Raw genomic sequence first — 12,236 nt, 5'->3', positions numbered from 1 at the left:
ATATTGCTGAACTTTACTGGTATCTCGACAATCGGGAAAAAACTTCAGATGTGGACTGCATTCGCAGCTCTCTTGAATTGTAGATTTTTATACTTAAACATGCAATGCTAACTTGAAACATCAGACTAATATTCTGTAGGAATATTGCTGCAGCACATTTGAACCATTTCTACTGACTCTAGCTATGGTATTCTTTAACACATGTAATGGACATTCATGTCCCTGATTTTAGGTATCTTAAGGCCCAAGTCAACAGCTGTGTTCACTGGTATGAAATATATGTTTTGAGATATAGGATATTATTTAACAGAAAAAAGGCATGTCCATTATCTTAAGATAGAAAGAGCATGCTGTAAAAACATCAACCCTCATCACTCACAGAAAGACAGTTATGTTAGCCATGTAGATTTAGTGTAGCTTCTCCACAATTTGATATTTGAGAAGGGCTGGATTTATTGGATCAAATAACTTTTTCCTAAAAGTTCTGATCCTTATTCCTAATAGTACATCTCTGGGGGTCATTAAAATTACACAAAATGAATGGTTACCAACATAAGGATTAGGACGAGAAGTAGAAAATTTGGCTTCTTGAGTCTGCTCTGCAATTTAGTAAGATCATGTTTGTTTTGAATTCCACATTCTTAACTACACCGATTATCTTTGATTCCCCTTCCTAACAAGAATCCAACTACCTTGACCTTAAAAATATGACAGGCTTCTACTGCCTTCTGAAGCAGCAAGTTCCAAAGTTGCACAATACTCTGAGAGAAAAAAAACTCTCCTCATCTCTGACCTAAAAGGGCAATCCCTAACTTTCAAGTAGTGTCCCCTGACTCATGCAGAATGTAAGAATTCAGCTTTGAGTGAGTTAAAAGATGACAAGAGGATCATATGAAGAAAATTCCAATGATGATACAATTACACAATCTATTACAGTGGAAAGACCTGTTACAACTATCAGCTGAATCAAATAATTTCATGAAGTGAAATCATACTCAATAATCCTATTGATCAATTAAGAAGCAAGTCACAGTCACTCGTCTGGCCTACATATGGCAAAATATACCTTATAATACTTCAGTGATTAGAATCAGCTTTTAGCAAGGCTTTTGATAAGGTCCCTCATGATGTATAAGTCAAGACAATAAGAGACAATGAGACCCAAAGCCAAGTGGCATTTTATTTGTTCTGTGTTTGCAAGTCTGCTTCCAGCACACTTCCCCAGGATGTTTATTGTTTTTGGACTTAAATGTAAATTATATGATGAAGAAGATCATGGATGTGACATGAAAACTGGTAGGGCAGCATATTGGAGTATAGCCATCAATTTGAGAAGGATATCAATGGACTGACAGATGGGCAATGCAGTGGCAAATGGAATTCAACCCAGAGAAGTGTGAGGTAATGATTTCAGGAGGGCTAACAAGGCAAGAGTTTGCGCTTTGAATGGTAGGATCCTGGAAAGTACAAAAGATTAGAGGAACGTCTCATATCTACAGATCTCTGATGTTAACAGAACAGGTAGATAAGGTAGTTAAGAAGGCATATGGAAAATTTACCTTTATAAGCTGAGGGATAGAATAGAAGAGGAAGGAAGTTATGCTGGAACTGTTTAAAACGTTAGGTCACAAAGGGAGTACTGCAATTCTGGTCACCTCATTATAAGAAGGATGTGATTGCACTTGATGGTTCAGAGGAATTTTACCAGAATGCTGCCTGGGCTCAAGACTTTAAACGATGGGGAAATATTGAATAGGCTGGGATTGTTTTTCTTCTCTAAATAAAGATAGAGAAAGGATTTGAGAAAGGTAGATAAGGTTATGAGGGACATAGGTGGGTGGACAGGAAGGTACATTTTCCATTAGTAGAGGAGCCAATAAAATGAGGGGCATAGATTTAAATGTTGTGAAGTGTAAGGATGGGTAAATGTCCCTTAATTAAACTTGACCAATTTGCAGTAACTGCTTTTTAACTCAGACATATTACACAGTGAGATGGACAAAGGAGATAAGCATCAGGGAAATGTCAAACATAACTTTATTAAACACTTTATCAAAGAAAGACAATATTTATTAGACTTTACTATGTACTTTAATTGAACTCTAACAATCTCTTCATAGGACTCTTCAGAAAACAGTCTCAAATCTACACTAGCTATCTACTGCACTTCACTCTATTCACAGGTCCCTACCACAGTGTTTGAATTGTTGAATTTTCTGAAAGCCATTCAATAAGGCGGAGCAAGCTGTTTCTTGATCTTTGAGGGTTGGCTAATGTTTCAGAATCTGTAGTTGCCAATTTGAGCTTCCACTCTTGACTAGAGCTGGTCTAGTCTTTGGGTCATCACACTGTGGTGGTCTTTCTAGAGATGTCATTGAAGAAGGTGCAAAAAGCAGAGAGAAAGAGAGAGAGAGCTCATGCTCCAGTTGCCCCTTCTCGAAGGTTTTGTGGCCTGTGTCCAATACTACCATTGGGCAGAGTCAGGAAGATCCAATGGGGTGACTAATTTCCATATTTGGAATTTGCAGAACATGGCTTTGAACCTTCAACTATCAAGTGCCGTCCTTGTCACACCATGTCTTTGGCCTCCTGCTGCCACCTAATCTGTGTAACATTCTTCTAACAAAGCAGGTTCACTGGAGGGGTTAACAGCAGTTTGTTCTGAAACAAATTGGCCGTTAGCACCTGGTCAGGCAGTTCCAATGGGAAACTGTCTGTTTTCAAAGTGAGTTGATTGTCCAAGGCCAGCTGCATGAATACTGTCTGTTCTAACTCTGAAGTTTCGAAATTGCAGAGTGCAGCTAGGTTTAAACTTGGCTTCTACATTTTGAAATTTTATCCATGCTTGAGAAAAAAGTGCAATATTTCTGTAACAATCCAGGAGGTCATGGGTCAACTGATGGATAAAGGCTCAGAGGGGAGTCGAAGTGAGTTTTTTTATACTCTATGGGTAGTGAGAGTCTGGAGGTCACTGCTTTTAAGGATGGTGGTGTCATAAACTCTCAAAACATTTACGCAGCATTAATATATTCACTTGCATTGCCATAGCCTCCAGGGCTATGGAACCAGAAGCTGGAAAATGAGATTGGTGTAGTCAGATCAATATGGATACAATGGGCCAAATGGCCTCCTCCAGCCCTATAAATGTCTATGAGAATGCTACAGGACAGAAACTGCCATTTAGCCTGACTAATCTACATTAGTGTTTATGTGCTGTTCCAACACGGTTCTTTTAATACACATGAAAATAGGTTTATCACAGAAAAAATAAGGATTTTAATAGGAATGTCTAATTTAAAACTGCTCAAAACTTTGTTTGAAATAACTTTAGATTAAAATATGGAACAATTTATTCGTTCAATTGGTGTGTATGAGTCTGTTTCTTAGAAAATTGATCTTTTTTATTTTTGAAAGTTATTAAGGATGCTTATTAAAATAAAAGCAAATTACTGCAGATGCTGGAACCTGAAACCAAAAGAGAAAATGCTGGAAAATCTCAGCAGGTCTGGCAGCATCTGTAAGGAGAGAAAAGAGCCCCTTTGCTACCTTTGCTTCTGGAGCAAAGGTATTTCTCCCCTTTTTTTTAAGCTTTGACAAAGGGTCAGTTAGACTCGAAATGTAAGCTCTTTTCTCTCCTTACAGATGCTGCCAGACCTGTTGAGATTTTCAAGGATGGTTATTATTGCCTGTGCACTTAGAAAAAATAATGTCTTAATTTTAAAAGCCAATTGATAGAAGTTTGTCATGTTAATTATATTACTCTGCAAGTTGATCAGTTTTGGGTGGAGCTGACTTTCTATACAATTATTTTTAAACCAGTGTAAGAGGACTTCTGCAGAATGCAACTTATTTTTGAAATTCCTCAATCTTCTCTACTAGTTTGGCTGGTTTCAGCCCCAGCAGAAATTCTAGGTGTGACCTTATACTTTAATGAGAGAAATGTTGGGTGATATAGAGATAATATAGACTTTGGATAAATGTATTTGATTTGATTAATTTGGTTCTATTGCTTAGTCATTTTCTAGATTGTTCATCATTGTGCTGAAGAGCTTGTTGTCAGTATGACCTAATAATGATGATACTAAGATAAACTAAAGAAGAATCATTCTAAGATATTAAGATCAATATGACAGTTACCTAAATCAGACCTTGACTGTGTTTTTTGCTGAATAATGTCATTTTTAATGGTAAGCAAAATTCAACATACTATATGCTTTATTTTATGATTTTTGTAAATGTCCACACTTGAAACTAAATGAGTTGACTGATAACATTTCCATCCATCCTACAATATTAGTTGTGCAAACAATACCAGTTCATAGATTTTGAGTGCATTTTGAACAATAAGATTTTAGAAATTACTGATGAATTGTAAAACTAAGCTTAGGAGAATTAATTATTTTGTTTGAATTATTTTATGCTTTTTGTTATCCTAATTGCTCCAGTGTTGCAAACCAGCTTGTTGAATCATAGAATCCCTACAAAGTGGAAGCAGGCCATTCAACCCATCAAGTCCACACCGACCCTCTGAAGAGTATCCCATCCCCTGCTTTATCCCTGCAACCCTATATATCCCATGGCTAACCAACCTAGGCTGCACATCCCTGGACACTATGGACAATTTAGCATGGCCAATCCACCTAACTTGCACATTTTTTGGACTGTGGGAGGAAACCCATGCAGACACAGGGGGAATGTGCAAACTCCACACAGATGGTTGCCTTAGGGTGGAATTGAACCAGGACACTAGCACTGTGAGGCGATAGTGCTAATCACCGAGTCACCTTGTCAGCCAAGTTGCTTAAGTAAAACAAACTCAATTTACCCAATTATTTTATAGTTTTAAAATATCAGTAAATTTTGTATATATCACTAAGATGTGTTAATTTTCTTTACAATAACAGGCTTCATCTGATTATCATTGTTTGATAACAGTTTTACAAGTTCTAGTTAAATATTAAATCTTACTTTATAGTAGTTTCTCAGATTAATTTAAATTAAGGTAAAATCACCATAGTCTAAAAAGACCTTCTTCCTCATTAGAGAGAGAGCCGGTGGTGGTTTAACCTGAGAATCACCACACCTTGGTAAAAGGAGAGATTGAGAAGGAGAATCCTTCATGGTAACCTCAGCTAATGCAGGAATTAAACCCATAGCGTTAACATCACTCCAACCTGCAAATCAACCCTCCAGTAACTGAGCTAACTGATCACCATTGATTTGAATGCAAATTAGTTTGTCATTTAGTTTTAAATTAAAATGAAATAATTATTATATTATTAAACTTTACAGACAATAAGATTTGTGACACTGATTCAATTTTGCTCTAATTTTAAAACTGGGATTGAGAAAATATTTGACCAGGACTTTTTAAACTACCTCATGAAAGCATTATGTATATTAGAATTATGATCCTACAGCTATCAACTATAGTTTATTGAAGAAAAATCTCTTTAGTAGATCATATTTTGAAAATGTAATGGGCATATTTATTAAAAGCCCATGGAAAACGATTGATAACTTACGAGCAGCAAATGTTAAAGGAGTGACACTTAGCTCACTTTTTGATATCTCACAAGTTCTTTTCATCCATAATCATAAAATCTGAAGATTAAATTGCAAATATTGAACCTGATTTTAACTCTGTAAGTGAGTGGTTTCAAATAGGTTAAATCAGGCCCATTGTGTGCTATTTCTGAAGTGTGACATCAATGCTGAATGGATTGTGAAGGCTTTTGGCTCTCCTACATAGATCACTTTTATTCTTAATTCCATTTGTCCTCAACAATGAGATTGTATATGAAAGAAATTAAAGAAAATAATGGAATTGATTTTTTTTATTTGATAGAAGTCTTCTTAATTAAAGCAACGAGCATGTCATCTTCTAATCTCAAAACATCATCTTTTGCTTCATGTTCAAAGGGAGTGCAGTTCATACTCCCATTCCCCTCTTCACTTGTTTTGCTTTTTGGATAGAATCATCAATATTAAGAAGTTTGCCACAAAACCCATGAGTGTTACACTTCTGATGATGGTGCTATATATATTCATTTCTCTATTATGAGCATTGAAACACCCTCAAATGGAACAAAGAGCATGCTTCAACTGCAGATGCAAAACCTGGAATAAAATGATAAGCAGTGGCACATGGTTGCAAATGTCTTGATCCCACAGCTAAGTATGACTACGCTGTTTTACATAAGGAAACAAAGAGAAGTCTATTCTACATTAATAATGATGATCAGTTTATTTATTAACAGAAAGAGGAATAATTCATTATTTCTACTCAAACAAAAATACGTTTGCAAATTGGAAATGCCAATGGTATTTTAAATAAGTGCAACTAAGCATAAATTGATTTTATGGCTAGAGAATCAGAAAAAGTTATTTTGCTTTCACTTCACTTTACAGCAGTGCAGTTATGACATAAGTGCAGTCTGAAAGTGATAGTAGGAGAAAGTGAGGACTACAGATGCTGGAGATCAGAGCTGAAAGTGTGTTGCTGGAAAAGCGCAGCAGGTCAGGCAGCATCCAAGGAACAAGAGAATCAATGTTTCAGGTATGAGCCCTTCTTCAGGAATCAGGAATTCTTGTGACAGTAACCTACATCTGAGCCAGGAGACTTAGGTTCAAGTCCCACCTGCTCTAACGGTGTGTAATAACATCTCTGAAACAGGTTAATTAGAGAAAATATCTAAAAATTCAGGGTCCAGAATAAAGATTGATGAGATTTCTGGGTGGATAGTCTAACTCCACTTTGCTTTGGAATCAGTTTGCTGTTAACATCTGATTTAGACACCATGGATTTATGATCAGTGTGAAACTGCAATGGAGTTAGATTAGTTTTAAACCTGAGTGTAAATGCACCGTAATGTGTTATCTCTTGATCACTCAAGGAAATTCTCTAATTTGATTCAATTACAAATTTCAAAAAGACAAGACTAAACTCTATGTACACAGGCAAGGGTAGCATCTGCAGTAGGTATTTTCATTGCTTATTGTCAAAGATTCCTAAAATATATGGGTCTACTTAAACCACAAATGGTCCTCTGAAATTCAAACTGTATGATCTAATCACTTTATACTGGGTGGTTAAGATCAGTTTTTTTTAAATAGGTTTTTATCATATTCTTAGCCATTATGATTTTCTACTGTTTGAAATAAATTCCACTACAATCAAATCCCTTGTAGTGAACAGCCTGTGGGATGTTTAACTAGAGATAAAATCTCCAGTTCTGACACTCTAATGTTTGTTTATTTTTATCCGATAATTCTAGCTTGACATTTGTTGAAGGATGACAGAGGTCATAATGCAACATCTCTCTTGCACTTATATGAAGGGTAGGGAATGAAATATGATCACTTAATAGCACATCTCAAGTCGCAAAAACTCACCATAATTTATCTTTGTCAAAACTGCAAGTTTTTGAATACTTCTTTCAGACCTATTATTCTTTTGTTGAACAGATGAAATAGCTGTTCTTTAAATGTACCCACACTACTTAGAAATAAGAGCCTTTGGTAAGGGTATTTGAAGGTCAGAAAAATACTTTATGTAAAGCTGGTATTTGTTTCTACTCAGCTGACATTAGTGAATCTGTAAAGCCCCTTGTGCACTTACTTGCTGATTACTGTAATAATACATTGAATCACCAGCACTGGCACACATTCCTTTATAATGATTCTGACACTCAATACATTATTCAATCCAATAGTATTCAAGCATTTAGTTAATTCTAGTTTATATAGCTGACAAAAACAAACTGATTTTGTCCATCCCAAAGCATTGTTGTGCATAGATGTAGAGATCCAACAGAAATTTTGAAAGCGCATCGATGTCAAGTGCTGTATGTACTCTGTTGAAAAATGTTATGGCACGAATGGAAGTGAATATCATTTATATATCAACATAAACATGGTATGACTTAATTGTTAATCATCACACATTTTATTTTACATCATGTTGCAGCCTTTGATATAATTCATCTTTCCTCAGCACACTGGTCAATATCTTGAAAATCCTCTTCATCAGGATGGAGAATTAATTTCATGGTGCCATCTATGCTCAAGGTAATGGAGCTAAGATAAAGTCCTAGCTCAGCTACTGAAACAAAAAAAAACATAAAATGTATACATAAAATACAGTTTGATGGAAACAACATTATACGTTTTAATTCCAAAGCATTTCACTAGTCCATTATATTCACATAAGTTGCTGAGTAGATATCTGAGTAAATTCATACCTTCTGTTGCAGTATGCTTTATTTTAGGCACTTGTGGATAGTAAATTCCTCAATTGAACTAAAGGAATTTTCAATGTGGTGGCATTCGTTTTAGGAGGCAAGAGGTACCTCACATATTGTTGAGAATGTTTTTTAAGGGGTCACTATTGCTTCTGCCAATCATTTTGCAATTTCAAGTTGTGATTCCAAACCAAGTTAAATTGCCCCAAGCTAAAAAGGGACAAAAAAGGTAAAGAAATAAAGGTAACAGTGACAATCCAGAATGAGAGAGGTGACTAAAAAACTTCACCAGAAAGATAGATATTAAGGATTGTACACAGTAGCATTAGAGAACATGAATCAGAGTAAGCATTATATCAGTGAGCAGTTTGCAAATTCATAATAAGTGCTTGCCAACTATTTTAATTGCAGGCTTGTTGCATCATGCTGGCAAAAACCACCATGGAGTTTTTCCAGCCCTGGTAAAATCAGGAAATATCGTCACAACTTTGTATTTCTAGGTGAGCTCATCTCTGCCATGATCATTTGTCACCTAATGCCTCCCGACCTATCAGTTCCAGTCATACAAAATGTACTCCCTGTGTACAGTGAAGGCACGAGATTGCAAAATGGGTAGGACAGGACAGGTTTATGGAAGTTGCTGAAAGTGAAGGTTTGGTTTTCCTAGTACCAATCTTGACAAAACTTTGACTTAATGACATGATGCCAGTAAACAGAAGTAATGGAGAGGTAGAGGTGGGAAGAAACAGCTTGACTATATAAGTGAGGTAAAAACAATGACTGCAGATGCTGGAAACCAAATTCTGGATTAGTGGTGCTGGAAGAGCACAGCAGTTCAGGCAGCATCCAAGTAGCTTCAAAATCGACGTTTTGGGCAAAATCCCTTTATCAGGGCTTTTGCCCGAAACGTCGATTTTGAAGCTACTTGGATGCTGCCTGAACTGCTGTGCTCTTCCAGCACTACTAATCCAGAATTTGACTATATAAGTGACCTGAATAGGGCTCTTGTGACGCGATGTTAGTGGACCTGCTTCTGAGTTCCTGCCTCAGAAATGTGTCATATGGTGCCTGAATAGGTTGATTAAAATGATCTATAAGTGACTTTGTAACAATAGATAACTCAGCTATGTGATAATTTGTTGCGGAGGAGGAAAAGTATTGCTTTTGGAAGGAATGGGGACCACTCCCTCTGTGTCACCCTAGTCCAGTCCTCCTGCATTCCCAATACCTCCTCGCATGCCCATGGCACCTTTCCATGCAATCATAGCTGGTATAACACTTGCTAGTTTCTCCTGCCTCACTAACCAAGGTGAAAGTGAGGACTGCAGATGCTGGAGATCAGAGTTGAAGAGGATGGTGCTGGAAAAGCACAGCAGGTCAGGCAGCATCCAAGAAACAGGAGAGTCGATGTTTAATAAACCCTTCAGCAGGAATGAGGGTGGCCTAAAGCAGCTGAGAGATAAATGGAAGGGTGTTGGGGCTGGGGGGAAGGTGCTGGGACTGCGATAGGTGGATGAAAGTGGGGATGATGGTGATAGGTTGGAGAGGAGGGTGGAGTGGATAGGTGGGAAGGAAGATGGACCGGTAGGATAGTTCAAGAGGCCAATGCTGAGTTGTAAGGTTAGATCTGGGATAAGGTGGGGGGAGGGGAAATGAGAAAACTGGTGAAATCCATATTGATCCCTTGTGGTTGGAGGGTCCGAAAGTGGAAGATGAGGCATTCGTCGTCCGGCATCAGGTGGCTGGAGTTTGGCAGTAGAGGAGGCATGTCCTTGGTGGAGCGGGAAGGGGAGTTAAAGAATTTGGCCACAGGGCAGTGGAGTTGTTTAGTGTGTGTGTCCCAGAGATGTTCTCTGAAATGTTTCTTAAGATGACATCCTGTCTCCCCAATGTAGAGGACCCCACATTGAGAGCATCAGACACAGTAGATGATATGTGGAAGTACAGGTAAATTTCTGTTGGATGTGGAAGGATCCTTTGGGGCAGAGGTAAGAGGGGAGGTGTGGGCACAGGTTTTGCACTTCTTGCGGTGGCAGAGAGAGGTGTCGGAAGTGGAGGGTGGGTTGGTGGGGGGCATGGACCTATCAAAGGAGTTGTGGTTGGAATGGTCTCGATGGAACATCCAAGGCCCCACACACACCTTCCAGGTGAAATAGTGATTTAACCTACTGTATTTGCTATTCACAATATGGTCCCCGCTACAATGGGGAAACAAAATGCAGACTGGGTGACCGCTTTGCAGAACACCTACATTCTCTCTGTAAAGATGTGCAGGTTAGGTGGATCGGCCATGCTAAATTGCCCATAATGTTCAGGGATGTGTAGGCTAGGTGTGTTAGCCATGGGAAATGCAGGGTTACAGGGAAAGGGTCTGGGTGGGATGTTTTTTGCAGGGTCAGTGTGACCTTGCTGGGCCAAATAGCCTGTTTCCACACCGTAGGGATTCTAAAAAAAAGTCTGTTTCCTGTTGCTTGTTATCTCAACGCATCACCGTGTTCCCTGGCCAACATTTCTATCTTGGATTTATTGCAGTGTTCCAGTGAAGAACAGCATCTCATTTTCTGCTTGTGGACCCGATCGACTCAATATTGAGTTCAATAATTACGGGCTTGAGCACCTTATCCCATGTCCTAACCCCAACAGGCCTTGTTATAAAATGCTATCACAACCAACCCATTCTCAGCCACCAACAGTCCCGTTATAGAACATAGAACAATACAGCACAGCACAGTACAGGCCCTTCGGCTCACAATGTTGTGCTGAGCATTTATCTTAATCTAAGATCAACCAAACAAACACACCGCTCACGTACTTGTCCAGTAGTCGCTTAAATGTCCCTAATGTCTCTGATTCTACTACCACTGCTGGCAGTGCATTCCACGCACCCAACACTATCTGTGTAAAGAACCTACCCCTGACATCTCCACTATACCTTCCTCCAATCACCTAAACATTAGCCTCTCATAACAGTCATATCTGCCCTGTAGAAAAGTCTCTGGCTATCTACTCTATCTATGCTTCTCATTACCTTATACACTTCTATCAAGTCAAAGGAAGGTACTGATTCTCCCAGGCTGGCCCTTACCCATTCCTTTTGTCTAGATTAGAGTGGTGCTGGAAAAGTACAGCAGGTCAGGCAGCATCTGAGGAGCAGGAAAATCGATGTTTCAGGCAAAAGCCCTTCGTCATGAATGCCTGAAACATCGATTTTCCTGCTCCTCGGATGTTGCCTGACCTGCTGTGCTTTTCCAGTAATCTAATCTAGACTCTGATCTCCAGCATCTACAGTCCTCACTTTTGCCCATTCCTTTGTCTGCCCAACTGTTTTTCTCTTCACCTATTGTTTACTCCTCTCCCCTTCCCCAATTCATGTTCTGTATACTGTATACAGTATATATACCAACCTTTTTCCAGCTACAATCAGTTCTGAAGAAGTCACTGGACCTGAAACATTAATTCTGCTATCCCTCCACCAGACCTGCTGAGATTTTCAGCGATTCCTGTTTTTGCTTCTAGATTTCCACTATCTGCAGTTCTTTGATTATTTTTTGAATTCGATGTCAACTCAAGAGCAGAAAGAAAAATAGGAGATTTTAAAAAAAATTGAATTTAGAGAATGACAAAAATTGGACACAAAGATAAAGAACATGATGGTTTCAAAATCTCTAACATCAATTAATGCCTGGAGGAATCAAAGTCCACATATATAATAGTTAACGTTCAATTGATTGGCAGTAATTAACACTTTTCACATCATTAAAAGAGTGCTAAAATAATGCAGCTTTATTTATTGAGTTCTGCAAGTTGCAAGTTCACACAATTCAATACTTTTCAAAAGCGAGGCCAAAAAAGATACACTTTTTTGGCGAAACTAATAGCAAAGCAGCAGATCTGAAGCAGCCACATTTGGACATCTTGTTTAACTGCAATTCTGTCCTTTGGCTGAAATTTCTATATCACTTGGATATAAACAATAGTGAGTTCTGTTAGCAT

The sequence above is a fragment of the Chiloscyllium punctatum genome, chromosome 1 (genome assembly GCF_047496795.1).
Source record: "Chiloscyllium punctatum isolate Juve2018m chromosome 1, sChiPun1.3, whole genome shotgun sequence".
Classification (NCBI taxonomy): Eukaryota; Metazoa; Chordata; class Chondrichthyes; order Orectolobiformes; family Hemiscylliidae; genus Chiloscyllium; species Chiloscyllium punctatum.
The sequence above is the reverse complement of the archived record's forward strand: the minus strand, read 5'-3'. Positions refer to the sequence as shown.